The following is a 14,723-nucleotide window of genomic DNA, read 5'->3' as shown; positions in this document are numbered from 1 at the left end:
CTCATTTTATCTTCTATGTCACTGCTCGCTCTTCTGCCTCATTCATCCTCATTTTTATGGCCTCCTCTTGGGACTGAATCTCAGTAATATCATGTAATTTTGCCCTGACCAATTTTTTTTATCTCTACAATAAAGGATACTCTAGTGTCTTATATGTTTTTTTTTCAAACCCACCTTGTATTTTTATAATCGTAGTTTTCAATTTTGGTCCAGACATCCTACTCATATCTGTATTGATTAAATCCCTGGTATTACTACCTCCTGTTGTTTCTTTTGGGGTGAATGTCTCTGTCTTGTCATTTTGTCCAGAAAAGAAGAAAAAAAGAGAAAAAAGAAGAAAACCAAAACAACAATAAGAACAACAACAGAAAAAAAACAAAACAACTAGTTCCTCTTAGTGCTTTGATCTACTTCTTAAAAGAAACTAGATTCCAAAATAAGAAATAAATAAAAACATATATATGTATATGTATATGCATATATATGTGTACATATACACATATTTAATAAACTAAAATATGAAAGGAAACAAATATATATATATGTGTGAAACAGAACGCCACAACAACCACTGGTGCATGTTCATTGAGACTCTGAGATCTCTGAGGAAACTCGAGATTGCATGGTTAAAAATAACCCAAAAGGATCAGAGTGAAATGCCCTTGGGATGTGTGTGGTCTGTTCTAAAGTAGGCAGGAGAAGATGTTTTGTAGATAGGAAGCCAGCTGTAAACAGCACACTGTGCATTCCCTTCTTTGTTCTCTTATCCTGTGTCAAGGTCCGAGTACAATGGTGTTTACAATTAATTGTTCACAACCAGTTACAGATTTCTTTATTCCTTCTCCACTCGCACTGCTTCACTTAACTAACCCTGTGTATGTGGAAGAATGAGCCTTACTAAGACCCTGCTGTAAATCATTATAGATCTATATCATTGTAGAAGGTATATTAGATTATGGAAAATAAACCTCGGTGCCTCGGGCTGTTTGCTTGAGCTCCCCTGTGCTTCGCTATACTGTCGTCTCTTTTTCTCAGTTCCTTCACCACCCCAGGTCCCCGACTCTCTGAGGTCGACAAGTGATGCCCAAACAAGGACCTGAAGCCCCCGTCGAGGAGTGATCAGCCAGCGATAGGAACCCTACAGAAGGTGGTAAGTAGGAAAGTTTATTACAGGGTTATGGGGCAATCAAATTCGAAAGCATCAGGTTTTGATGCATTAATACATCATTTTCTTAAAGAATATGGAGCTAAATTTACTAAGCAGCACATAGAAAAATGTTTGGAAACAGTAGTTGAATATAATCCTTGGTTTCCAAAAGAAAGCTTCTTAGTTGAGGAGACTTGGGTCCGAGTGAAAAATAATGTCTTGAAGGCTATGAGACAGGGTGAAATGATTCCCCTTGATTTCTGGCCCATTTGGGCTTTAGTACGAGTGGTGATCAATACTATGGAAACTGGGGATAAGTTATCCCCGGCTGAGGTTGCTAAAGAAACTACCAACTCTTTACATACATATGAATTAGACGATGAGACTTTAGAAAAGGCTAAGACTGAAAGTAAAAAATTTTCACACCTTCACAGTCCTGCCGTCACCCACAGCCCCTCCTCTTTTAAGAGAGGACCCCACCGAAGATGATCAACCTCCCTCCACAGTAGATTTATTTCCTCTTAAACGATCCTCCTTAGCTCTCTCACCTCTCGAAAAGGAACTCCACAGCAAGGGGCTAATGATCTTTTATGGCTTTCCCCATAGACCGAACACAAGCTGCTGGTCCCACCTATGAGGGATTAGATTTAAATGCTTTAAGGGAACTAAAGAAGGCTTGCCACTCATATGGACCCACAGCCCCTTATACTATAGAGATTTTGATAGCTTGGGCAAATTCTGGGGAGTGGATCCCTCATGTTTGGCATATGGTTGCACAGGCTTGCCTTAAGCCACAGGATTTATTACAATGGAAAATGTGGTTATTGGATGCCGCCTATATGAAAGCCTGGGCGAATCAGGCTAACCCAGCCATGCACCATATTTCTTTTGAAATGCCCACTGGCTCTGGCCCCTTTTTAGATGTTTGAGAGCTGTTGGTCAACACTCCACCTGCAGCCACAGCGCAGGTATCTGAAATCGCCCTCACAGGTTGGGGAAAGCTAACCCTTTCAGGGGAAGTGGGGCAAAATTATATAAAAATCGTGCAAGGCCCTACAGAAGCATATACTGATTTTATTTCTTGGCTTGAAATGGCTATTGACCATCAAGTTGATAATAAACCTGCTAAAGAGCACTTGCTAAGACAGCTTGCTTTTGAAAATGCTAATGAGGATGGCCAAGCGGCCATCCAGCCACATAGAGAAACAGGAAACATTCTCGATTATCTTTGTCTATGTAGAAATATTGGCACTCTTACACATCAAGCTCAGATAACCTCCCTTCAGCTCATGGCCCTACAAAAAAAAAAAAAAACAGGATATAAAATGTGGAAAAATAGGACATGTCAAGAAGGAATGCTGTAAAGCCTCCCAACCTAGAGCCAATTCTCCTTTTAATAACATCCCTAGCCTCTGCCCTCGCTGTGGGAAAGGAAAACATTGGCCCAAGGAATGCAAATCCAAATTTGACAGGCAAGGTAACCCACCCCTGTTAAGGTCAGGAAACGGGATGCGGGGCCCTCCCAGGCCCCAAACAACAACGGGGGCTTCAATATGTCACCTCTCTAGCAGCAACTTCCTGCTGTACACATAAATCCTCTGTGTTATCACTCAGTTCCGCCACCCAGGGAAATGCCACAGTAGATTTAACCACTCCTTTTACAGGAAGTCTTCACGCTGGTCTCAGGCCTCAAAAAATACCCACGGGTTATTTCGGACCTTTACCAAGAGGAACCGTGGGTCTTGTGCTAGGAAGATTTAACTTAAATCTTAAAGGAATCAAGGTGATGATTGGAGTAATAGATTCTGACTATGAGGGAGAAATAATGGTGGTTGCACAGACTCATGTTCCTTGGACCTTTAAGGGAAGTGATAGAATTGCCCAGTTATTATCATTGCCCTATGTACAAATTGGTCAGTCCCAACAGATCAGATGAGGAAGATTCGGTAGTACTGATCCTTTCATGGTTAAATGGGCTTCATTATTGACTCAGACTGATCGTCCTTCTGTGACTCTTAAAATAAGAGTCTAGTAGACTCTTTCTCAGGTCTAGTAGACTCTGGAGCCAATATTTCAGTAATAGCCTCCCAGCATTGGCCTAATACCTGGCCCACGCAAGCAACCTCTAGTTCAGTAGAAGGAATAGGTTTTGTGATGGCAGAAGAAATTCAACAAAGTAGTGTGACACTTAAATGTGAGGGACCAGGGCACCTGGGTGGCTCAGTTGGTTAAGCAACGGCCTTCGGCTCAGGTCATGATCCTGGAGTCCCGGGATTGAGTCCCACATCGGGCTCCCTGCTCAGCAGGGAGTCTGCTTCTCCCTCTGACCCTCTTCCCTCTCGTGCTCTCTGTCTCTCATTCTCTCTCTCTCAAATAAATAAATAAATAAATCTTTAAAAAAAATGTGAGGGACCAGACAGATTAGAAGGAGTTATCCAGGTTTTCATCTTAAGTACCCTCATTAATCTTTGGGGAAGGGATCTCTTGCAACAATGGGGAGCCGAGCTAATCATCCCCCCAAGTCAACCAGCTAATCAAATCATGACAAAAATGGGCTATAAACCAGGACAGGGCTTAGGCAGACAATATCAAGGAATAAAGGAGCCTATCATTGCCCAAGGACAAACTCAAGGGCTGGACTGGGTTACCCTTTTTTCTACGGGCCATTGAGGAAAAGAGGCCTGCCCTTATTAAAATAACATGGAAAACTTCTTCCCCGGTTTGGACTCCTCAAGGTCTCCTTCTGATAGAAAAATTGCAGGCCTTGGAGCAAATTGTTCAAGAACAATTGTAGGCAGGACATATAGAGCCTTCGCAATCTCCTTGGAACTCTCCTGTTTTTGTTATCAGAAAGAAATCAGGTAAGTGGAGGCTCTTAATAGACCTTCAGAATGTTAATCCTGTCATGGAGCCTCTGAGTGCCTTGCAGCCTAGGTTACCCACTCCTACAGCCATTCCCAAACAATGGCCATTGATAATAATAGATCTTAAGGATTGTTTCTATACCATAGCCATTCACCCTGAGGATAAGGAGAAATTTGCTTTTTCTATTCCCACCACTAACAATAAGGAACCAGTGAGACCATATCAATGGACAGTTTTGCCACAAGGCATGACTTATTCTCCTACCATGTGTCAGTATTATGTTGGCCAGGTCCTCAGACCTGTAAGAGATCATTATCCTCAATCCTATATCATTCATTATATGGATGATATTTTGCTGGTGTCACAAATTGAAACCGAATTACAAAATGTGTATCAGGCCACTTCCCAACAATTGACTTCTGCCGGTCTCATAATAGCCCCGGAGAAAATCCAAACAACTACTCCGGCTTCTTATCTAGGCACTGTGGTAGATAGAACCACCGTGAAACCTCAAACAATGCAAATTCGTAGGGATACCCTCCTTACACTTAACGATTTCCAAAAACTCCTAGGAGACATTAACTGGATTCACCCTCTCCTAGGGATTCCAACTTATAAATTACAAAATTTATTTAACACTTTACAAGGTGATTCTACTATCTAGTCCTCGCACTCTATCCTCAGAGGCAGAGGCTGAATTGCAGTTTGTTGAGGAGCGATTAAAAACTGCCTTTGCTAACAGGTATGATGATTCTCTACCCCTGCTTCTTCTTATTTTCCCTACCCCTCATTCTCCGACTGGTGTCATAGCACAAAAAGACAAACCTCTCGAATGAGTGACTTTACATACAAAAACTTCTGGAACTGTGACTCCATATCTATCTCTTGTCTCTTCACTCATTCTCCAAGGACAAATGTGTTCTATTCAGATTCTTGGTTTTGACCCAGCGCTTATTGTTTTACCTATCTCTTCTACATCTTTTAAGGAAGTTTTCCCCTTCTCTACTGACCTGCAAATATCTCTTGCTGATTATACTGCATGCATAGGTTGCCACTATCCATCAGGTAAATTCTGGGACTTCCTAAAGCGCACTGCCTGCGTTATAAATCACGTAGTTTGTGATGCCCCAGTCCCCTCAGCTCCTACATACTTTATTGATGGCTCTTCCTCTGGGCGCGCCAGAGTCTGGGGCCCTGCTATTCAGCGCTCCATAAAAACCCCTTACACTTCTGCTCAACAGGTCGAACTTGCAGCTTTATTGTTCTTATTGCAGAATGTTCATTATCCTATAAATATCGTATCTGATTCTGCTTATGTAGCTGGCATTGTTGCGCCTTTGGAAACAGCTCTTATTTCCACAACTCATTCTATCATTAACCCTTTGCTTCAGGAATTGCAATTAGAAATTCAATCTCACAGGGCACCTGGGTGGCTCAGTTGTTAAGCATCTGCCTTTGGCTCAGGTCATGATCCCAGAGTCCTGGGATTGAGCCCCACATCAGGCTCCCTGCTCCATGGGAAGCCTGCTTCTCCCTCTCCCACTCCCCCTGCTTGTGTTCCCTCTCTCACTGTGTCTTTCTCTGTCAAATAAGTAAAATCTTAAAAAAAAAAAGAAATTCAATTTCGAACTCACCCTTTGTTCATTACTCATCCACTCTCATTCTAATCTCCCTGGACCTCTTACACAGGGAAATCAGTCTGCTGATTTATTGGCTACTCCTATTTTTGAAACTCCACAAGCAGAACATACACATCTTCATACCAACACCAAATGCCTTCGTTCACACTATAAAATACCCTTGCACTCTGCTAGGCAAATAGTCTCTTCCTGTCTTATTTGTCAACCTCTACATTTAACTGAGCATCCGGTGGGCATCTATCCCAGAGGCACAGCTCCTGACTCTATTTGGCAAATGGACATTACTTGTTTTTCCCCTTTTGAACGCCTTTCATATATTCATGTCACAAAAGACACCTTATCAGGGGTTCTTCATGCTACTCCTTTGACAGGGGAAATGGCTGGGCATGTCATTTCTCATTTGCTTGAATGTTTTGCTATTATGGGGTTACCTACTTGTATCAAGACAGACAATGGCCCAGCATATACTAGCAAAAAAGTACGAGAATTCCTTGCAGAATGGCAAATACAGCATATCACAGGTATTCCTTATAATCCTCAAGAACAGGCTGTAGTAGAAAGGGCTCATACCACCATTAAAAAACAACTCTGTAAAACTATGTCTAAAAAGAAAGGGGGAATCTCCTCCCCCTGGTATGTCATGGCACAAACCTTATTTATTTTAATTTTTTTTAAATCTACCCCAAGGAGAACCATATACTAGAGCGGACAAACATTTCTTGCCAGCCTCAATCTCAACTCAGGATGCACCTATGTGAATAAAAAATGAGGAAAATAATTGGTTGTCTGGGAAATTAATTACCTGAGGCCCTGGTTATGCTTGTGTCTTTCCAGATGGATCCAGTCGAGCAATTTGGATACCTCTTCAGAAAGTCCCGCCCAGGACCGGTGATAAAGACAACAGAAGAGGTCTCTCAGATGCTGCAGGGATTGGCTACCCAGCCCCCTGTCTGAGAGATGGCAACACTCTCCTTGAAGAGACCTCAAAAACGAAAATTGCCCCCGACAACACCTCCAACTTGGGGGCAACTGAAGACCCTCACTCAGAAGGTGGAATGAGTCCTGGAGATGACCAGATCTACCAAAACCCCTGAACATTTGTTCCTGGCTATGTTAGCGGTGGTGACATGAGCCTCTGTGGTACGTAAAAAACATGCCTACTGGGCATATGTACCCCATCCTCCCTTGTTACATCTAGTTGAATGGACAGAATATGGACCTGCTGTTTTTACAAATGACTCTACTCATCTCCCAGCACCTACATCCTCTGTACCCTCAAAAAATGAATGAATGCCCAAAACCTCCATCATAGAGTGCTTACAGCAGTGGCTGTTTTGAAGAAAGAAAGGGGGATCTGTGGGAAACAGAATGCCACAACAACCACTGGTGCATGTTCATTGAGACTCCAAGATCTCTGAGAATACTCGAGATTGCATAGTTAAAAATAACCCAAAGGATCAGAGTGAAATGCCCTTGGGATGTGTGTGGTCTGTTCTAAAGTAGGCAGCAGAAGATGTTTTGTAGATAGGAAGTCAGCTGTAAACAGCACACTGTGCATTCCCTTCTTTGTTCTCTTATCCTTTGTCAAGGTCCGAGTACAATGGTGTTTACAATTAACTGATCACAGCCAGTTACAGATTTCTTTATTCCTTCTCCACACGCACTGCTTCACTTAACTAACCCTGTGTACGTGGAAGAATGTGCCCTACTAAGCCCCTGCTGTAAATCATTATAGATCTATATCATTGTAGAAGGTGTATTAGATTATGGAAAATAAACCTCGGTGCCTCGGGCTGTTTGCTTGAGCTCCCCTGTGCTTCACTATACTGTCGTCTCTTTTTCTCAGTTCCTTCACCACCCCAGGTCCCCGACTCTCTGAGGTCGACATATATAAAGTATATATAAAAATGATTGAAAAATAAGAAAGCTACTGAAAAAATAATACTAAACAGTACATAATAAATATACAAAGAATGTTATATACAGTTTTCCACAAGCGTTGAAACTTTGCAGCCTTCTATGCCCTGTTAACTTGGTGAGAGTGAGGTAAGGTTTGGTGCAGGACAAGATGGCAGAGGAGTAGGGGACCTGGATTGAATTGGTCCCCTGAATTTAGCTGGATATCTGCCAGCCCATTCTGAACACCCACAAAAACAGCCTGAGATGTAGGAATATATATCTGGATCTCCACAAGCAGAAAATCCATTGTTTTGAGGTATGAAGGATGGAGTTGTGATTCGGTGGGCAGATATTGGAGGATAAAAAAGGGGGAGGCAGGCGCCATAGCTGGTCACTGGAAAGTGATATAGCACCAGAGCACAAATCATCCTGCATTGGGGGGCCAGTGATAACTTGCAGAGTAGTAGCAGTGGGTCAGGAGGGCCCTGATAATACTGCTCAAATAGGATCCAGGAGCTGAGGGCATGCTAGTGCAGACCCAAGGCCAGCCACTCGCTGTGGACCCAGGGCCACTCACAGTTTTAGAAGGACAAAGGGCACAGACAAGCGGGGGCCTGAGTTGACCACTGAGAGGGTCGCTGGGGGTGTGCACTGCCTGTGGGTGGCTGCAGTTCTCAGTGGCACTTACAGAAAGGGAGACTGTGTGTTCTGGAGGGTTCAGTGAAGAGGAGACTGTGATTTCTCTGCCCTGGAGCAGAGGTCTGGGTGTGGACATTTTCCTTTACTCTGACCCCTGAAAAGGTGTGAAAATCCTCCAGAGAACAAAAGCCCCCAAAAATGGTTTCCATAGAGCGCAGCCCCTGATTAGGGGGCAGGGCAACTCCGCCCAAGCAGGGTTGCCTGAAAAACAGCACAGCAGGCCCCTCCCCGAGAAGACAAGCTGGAAGAACAAAAGAACAACAACCCTAGGGTCCCCATAAAACCGTAAAACCCCAACACCAGGGGAAAATAGTATGTTGAGCTCCAGGTGTTGTCTCAGGTCTTGTGTATTTCTAAGATACAACTTTTTTCTTTTTATTCTTTCTCATGTTTCTTCTCTGTTTTTTTTCTTTTTACCTTTTCCACATTTCAACTAGATGTTTAATACAACATATTTCATAGTAGTTTTTTAACTTATACTTTTTCACACTTATATTATATATATTTTTATAGATATAAGCTTCAATGCAGTCCTTTTTACCCTATTCAATACTACCTTTATATATGTACCAGTTTTATTTCCCCTGTAACACTGAGAAGTAGTGTCCTCTAACAAAGAGAACAAAATACACCTAGGAAGTACTGAAACACCCTACCTTGCCCACACAGAGAGATTATATACCCCCTCCTCTCATCCCTCCTTTAAAAAATTTTTAATCTTAATTGTTTTTAATTTTTTTATTTCATAAATTTTACTCTTGTGTTTCATTTTGGCTTAGCTTTTTCAATAGTGGTTTCCAAACGCTCTGGATTTTCCAAGGTGCATCTTGCCTGGATTGTGGTTGATATTTTGGACTCTGTACAGTCCCTCAACCACCCCTCAACAGAATGACTAGGAGGAGGAATTCCAAAGAAAGAAAATAACCAGAGACAATGGCCACTCCTGCAGACAGAATAGATATGGATATAAGCAAGATGTCAGAGACAGACTTCAGGGTAACAGTTATGAAGTCAACAGCTAGGCTTGAGAAAACCATTAGTGGCAATATAGAATCTCTAAGGGCAAAAATGAGAGCCAATCAGGCTTAACTTAAAAATGCTATGAATGAGACACAGTTTAAACTGGATACTCTAACAGCTAGGGTAAATGAGGCAGAAGAATGAATTAGTGATCTAGAAAATAAACTGATAGAAAGGAAGGAAGTCAAGGAGGCCTGGGATGAACAGCTTAAAATCTATAACAGACTTAGAGAGATTAATGATGCCATGAAACGTTCCAATGTCAGAATAATCAGGTTCCCTGAGAGGGTGGAGAGAGAGAGGACTAGAAGGTATATTTGAGCAAATTGTAGCTGAGAACTTCCCTAATCTGGGGAATGAAACAAGCATTCGTGTCCAAGAGGCAGAGAGGACCCCTCCCAAGATCAAGGAGAACAGACCAACGCCCTGGCATGTAATATTAAAACTCGCAAATCCTAGAACCAAGGAAGGAATCCTGAGAGCAGCTAGAGGGAAGAGATTTCTTATGTACAGAGGTAGGAACATCAGAATAATGTCAGACCTGTCCACAGAGACCTGGCAAGCCAGAAAGGGTTGGCAAGATATATTCAGGGTACTCAATGAGAAGAACATGCAGCCAAGACTACTTTATCCAGCAAGGCTGTCATTCAGAATGGGTAGAGAGATAGAGAGCTTCCAGAATAGGCAGAAATGGAAAGAATATGTGACCACCCAGCCAGCCTTGCAAGAAATACTAAGGGGGATTCTATAAAAGAAGAAAAGCCCCAAGATTAATATAGACCAGAAATTTACAGAGACAGTCCATAGAAACAAGGACTGTACAGACAATAGGATGGCAATAAATACATATCTTTCTGTAGTAACTCTCAATCTGAACAGCCTACATGCTCCCATGAAACAGCACAAGGTTGCTGATTGGATATAAAGACAGGACCAATCCATATTCTGTCTAAAAGAGACTCATTTTGAATCTAAAGACACCTCCAGACTGAAAGTGAGGGGATGGAGAATCATTTATCATGCCAACAGACCTCAAAAGAAAGCTAGGATAGCAAATCTTATATCAGACAAATTAGAATTTAAACCAAAGACTGTTATAAGAGATCCAGAGGAACACTATATCATTCTTAAAGGGTCTATCCAACAAGAAAATCTAACAATTGTAAATATCTATGCCCCCAACATGGGAGCAGCCATCTACATAAGCCAACTGTTAACCAAAATAATCAGATTGATAATAATACATTAATATAAGGAGATTTTAACACTCCACTCTAAGCATTGGACAGATCATCTAAACAGAAGATCAACAAAGAAACAAGAGCTTTGAATGACACATTGGACCAGATGGACTTCGTAGATATATACAGAATATTCCACCCTAAAACAACAGAATACTCATTCTTCTCAAATGCACATAGAATGTTCTCCAAAATAGACGATATACTGCGTCACAAATTGGTTCTCAGCCAATACCAAAAGACTGAGATTATTCCCTGCATATTCTCAGACCACAATGCCTTGAAACTAGAACTCAATCACAAGAAAAAATTTGGAAGGAATTCAAACACTTGGAAGTTAAAGAGCATCCTGCTAAAGAATGATTGGATCAACCAGGAAATTAAAGAAGAACTTAAACAATTCATGGAGTGTAATGAGAATGAAAACACTTCGGGTCAAAACCTATGGGATACTGCAAAGGCAGTCCTAAGAGGATAATACATAGCCATCCAAGCCTCTCTTGGAAAATTAGAAAAATCTCAAATGCACAAGTTAACCTTATATCTAAAGGAGCTGTAGAAAGAACAGCAAATAAAACCTAAACCAAGCAGAAGAAGGGAAATAATAAAGAGTAGAGCAGAGATAAATGAAATAGAAACCAGGAAAACATTAGAACAGATTGCTGAAACTAGGAGCTGGTTCTTTGAAAGAATAAATAAGATAAAAAAAAAAAAAAACACTGGCCAGACTTATCCAAAACAAAAGAGAAAGGACCCAAATTAATAAAATCATGAATGAAAGGGGAGAGATCACCACTAACACCAAGGAAATAGAAACAGTTATTAGAAATTACTACCAGTAACTATATGCCAACAAAATAAGCAACCTGGAAAAAATGGATGCCTTCTTGGAAAGTTACAAACGTTCAAGACTGAAAAAGGAAGAAATTGACAATCTGAATAGACCAATAACCACTAAAGAAATTGAAACAGTAATCAAAAACCTCCCAAAAAACAGAAGTCCATGGCCAGATGACATCCCAAGGGAATTGTACCAAACATTTAAAGAAGAAATTTTACCTATTCTATTGAAGCTGTTCTAAAAAATAGAAAGAGAAGGAAAACTTCCAAACTCCTTCTATGAGACCAGCATTACTCTGATCCCAAAACCAGGCAAAGACCCCATCAAAAAGGTAGTTACAGACCAATATCCCTGATGAACATGGATGCCAAAATACTCAACAATATCTTAGCTAATTGGATCCAACAGTACATTAAAAGGATTATTCACCATGACCAAGTGGGATTTATTCCTGGGATGCAAGGGTGGTTCAACATTTGCAAGTCAGTCAAAGTGATAGAGCACATTAACAAAAGACAGGACAAGAACCATAAGATCCACTCAAGTGATGCAGAAAAAACATTTGAGAAAATACAACATCGGTTCCTGATTAAAACTCTTCAGAGTATAAGGATAGAGGGAACATTCCTCAATATCATAAAAAAACATCTAAGAAAAGACTGCAGTGAATATCATTATCAGTGTCAAAAAGCTGAGAGCTTTTCCCTTAAGGTCAGGAACACGACAGCGATGCCCACTCTCACCACTATTTTTCAATATAGTGCTAGAAGTCCTAGAAACAGCAACCAGACAACAAAAAGAAATAAAATGCATCCAAATTGGCAAAGAAGAAGTCAAACTCTCTCTCTTCAGAGATGACATGTAATAAACCCAAAAGACTCCACCCCCAAATTACTAGAACTCACACAGCAATTCAGCAATGTGGCAGGATAAAAAAATCAATGCACAGAAATCAGTTGCTCTTATATACACTAAGAATGTACCTAAAGAAAGAGAAATTAAGGAATCGATTCCATTCACAATAGCACCAAAAACCATAAGATAGCTAAGGAATAAACCTAACCAAAGAGGTTAAGGATAGACGTTGCTATAGAGATAGATAGATATAGATGATAGATAGATAGATAGATAGATAGATAGATAGATAGATAGATAGATAGATGATAGATAGATAGATATAGTGAGATAGGTATAGAAACTACAGAACACTTATAAAAGAAATTGAGGAAGACACAAAAGGATGGAGAAACATTCCATGCTCGTGGACTGGAAGAATAAACATTGTGAAAATGTCTATCCTGCCCAGAGCAATCTACCCTTTCAATGCCATCCCTATTAAAATACCATTGGAATTTTTTAAAGAGCTGGAACAAACAATCCTAGAATTTGTATGGAACCAGAAAAGACCCCGAATCTCCAAGGTAATGATGAAAAAGAAAAACAAAGCTGGGGCATCACATTGCCTGACTTCAAGCTATATTACAAAGCTGTGATCACCAAGACAGCACGGTATTGGCACAAAAATAGACAAGTAGACCAATGGAACAGAATAGAGACTCCAGAAAAGGACCCTCAACTCTATGGTCAATTAACCTTTGACAAAGCAGGAAAAATATCCAGTGGAAAAAGGACAGTCTCAATAGGTGGTGTCTTCAATAAGTGGTGCTGGGAAAGTTGAACGGCTACCTATAGAAGAATGAAACTGGACCATTCTCTTATACAATACACAAAGATAAAATGGATGAAAGATCTCAATTTGAGACAGGAATCCATCAAAATCCTAGAGGAGAACACAGGGAATTACCTCTTCGACATCAGCCACAGTAACTTTTTCAACATAAGTCTCCAAAGACAAGGGAAACAAAAGTGAAAATGAAATTTTGGGACTTCATTTAGACTAAAAGTTCTGCACAGCAAAGGAAACAGTCAACAAAACTAAGAGGCAACCCATGGAGTGGGAGAAGTTATTTGCAAATGACATTATATATAAAGGGCTGATATCCAAGATCTATAAAGAACTTTTCAAACTCACCACCTCAAAAAATAAATAATCCAGTCAAGAAATGGGAAGAAGGCATGAACAGACACTTCTCCAAAGAAGACATACAAATGGCTAACAGACACATGAAAAAATGCTCAACATCATTAGCCATCAAGGAAATACAAATCAAAACCACAATGAGATACCACCCTACACCAGTTAGAATGGCAAAAATTAACAAGCCAGGAAACCACAAATGTTGGCAAGGATGTGGAGAAAGGGGAGCCCTGTTACACTGTTGGTGGGAATGCAAGCTGGTACAGCCACTCTGGAAAACAGTATGGAGGTTCCTCAAGACGTTAAAAATAGAGTAACCCTACGACCCAGCAATTGCACTACTAGGTATTTATCCCAAAGTTACAGATGTAGTGAAAAGAAGGTCCACATACACCCCAGTGTTCATAGCAGCAATGTCCAAAACAGCCAAACTGTGGAGGGAGCTGAGATACCCTTCAACAGATGAATGGATAAAGATGTGGTCCATATATACAATGGAATATTACTCAGCCATCAGAAAGGATGAATATCCCCCATTTGCATCTACATGGATGGAACTGGAGGGTATTATGCTAAGTGAAATATGTCAAGCAGAGAAAGACAATTATCATATCGTTTCACTCATATGTGGAACATAAGCAATAGCACGGAGGACCATAGGGGAAAGGAGGGAAATCTGAAGGGGGTGGAATCAGAGAAAGGGATGAAGCATGAGAGACTATGGACCCCGGGAAACGAACTGAGGGTCTCAGAGGGGAGGGGGTGGGTGAAGGTGGTAACAGGGTGATGGGTATTAAGGAGGGCAGATGTTGTGATGTGCACTGGGTATTATGCATAACTGATGAATCATTGAACACTATATCAAAAACTAATGATGTACTATACAGTGGCTAACTGAACATAAAAAATATAAAATGAAATAAGATAAAAATAAAAGTAATAAAGTACTAAAAAAGATTGGTGAGAGTGAGTTGTTTGTGTTGGTCTTCTGTGGGAGGGGCTTGTTGTGTTGATTCTCAGGTGGTCTTGTCCTCGTGCAAATGCACCTCCAGTGTGCTGAGAGGCAGTACTTGGTGTAAGCTCTCTGGACTCCGCTAGGTGGCTCTGTTTTGCTCCCTGAATGCTCTCAGCCCTGATGGGCAGGATGAATATAGCTTTGCCCCCTCTCTACCCCTGGAGCTGAAAATTTGCATCTCCCCACTTTTCAATGAGCGCTTAAAGAAAAGCTGTCAATCACTCTTGTTTCCCCGGTTTCCATCAGAACTCTATGTTCACCGAGCCTATGACCGAGCGTTTTTATCTCAGGCATGTGATTGTGTTTCAAAACTTCAAA

The 14,723-nt window shown here is 41.1% G+C and overlaps 1 long non-coding RNA gene across 1 annotated transcript; it reads left to right on the top strand.

Moving 5' to 3' along the window:
* Window positions 1-780: 780 nt before the first annotated feature.
* Window positions 781-7,466, top strand: LOC141371814 (uncharacterized). The gene is made up of 3 exons (XR_012377057.1): window positions 781-943; window positions 1,036-1,150; window positions 6,487-7,466. It is a non-coding gene; the product is annotated as an uncharacterized lncRNA (long non-coding RNA).
* Window positions 7,467-14,723: the final 7,257 nt, after the last annotated feature.

Source organism: Callorhinus ursinus, unplaced genomic scaffold (genome assembly GCF_003265705.2).
Source record: "Callorhinus ursinus isolate GAN/ISIS: 27379988/994484 unplaced genomic scaffold, GSC_fseal_2.0 scaffold104, whole genome shotgun sequence".
Classification (NCBI taxonomy): Eukaryota; Metazoa; Chordata; class Mammalia; order Carnivora; family Otariidae; genus Callorhinus; species Callorhinus ursinus.
This window is presented reverse-complemented; position numbering and strand designations above follow the sequence as displayed.